Source organism: Penaeus monodon, chromosome 19 (assembly GCF_015228065.2).
Source record: "Penaeus monodon isolate SGIC_2016 chromosome 19, NSTDA_Pmon_1, whole genome shotgun sequence".
Taxonomy (NCBI): Eukaryota; Metazoa; Arthropoda; class Malacostraca; order Decapoda; family Penaeidae; genus Penaeus; species Penaeus monodon.
The window spans coordinates 20,002,294-20,002,765 of record NC_051404.1 but is presented as its reverse complement, the minus strand read 5'-3'; positions in this window follow the sequence as shown (position 1 = coordinate 20,002,765).

Here is a 472-nt window from a genome sequence, read left to right as displayed (position 1 = left end):
AAAAAAATTTTTTGTGTATATAAGAAATTGAAAACATACTCTGTGGATGATGATGGGTATTGATAGATTGTTAATGATTGGGAGCGTTGTTTTCCCAAAACTATGTACATAAGTGGCAGCATAGAAAAGAAGTGGCTAGTACATCAACTTAGTGTAATCAAAGAATTTACTATGCTAGACTTCCATGAAACCATCTCCTCTTTTTCAGATCTCGCCCTTTGTAGCACACAACTTCAACAATCTCTACTCTCTTGAAAACTGGGGTGGTGCCACCTTTGACGTGGCACTCAGGTTCCTCCAAGAGCCCCCGGGAGGGTTGGAAGGGGAAGGGGCCTTCCCACATCCCCTCCAATGTTTTGGGAAGGAGCCAATGGCTTTGGGCTATCCGTACCTCATGCTTTTACAAGTAAGAAAAATACTAATATATGTTTGGGTTTGGTTATGCTCTGTAGTTATAGCTGTTATGTCCCTC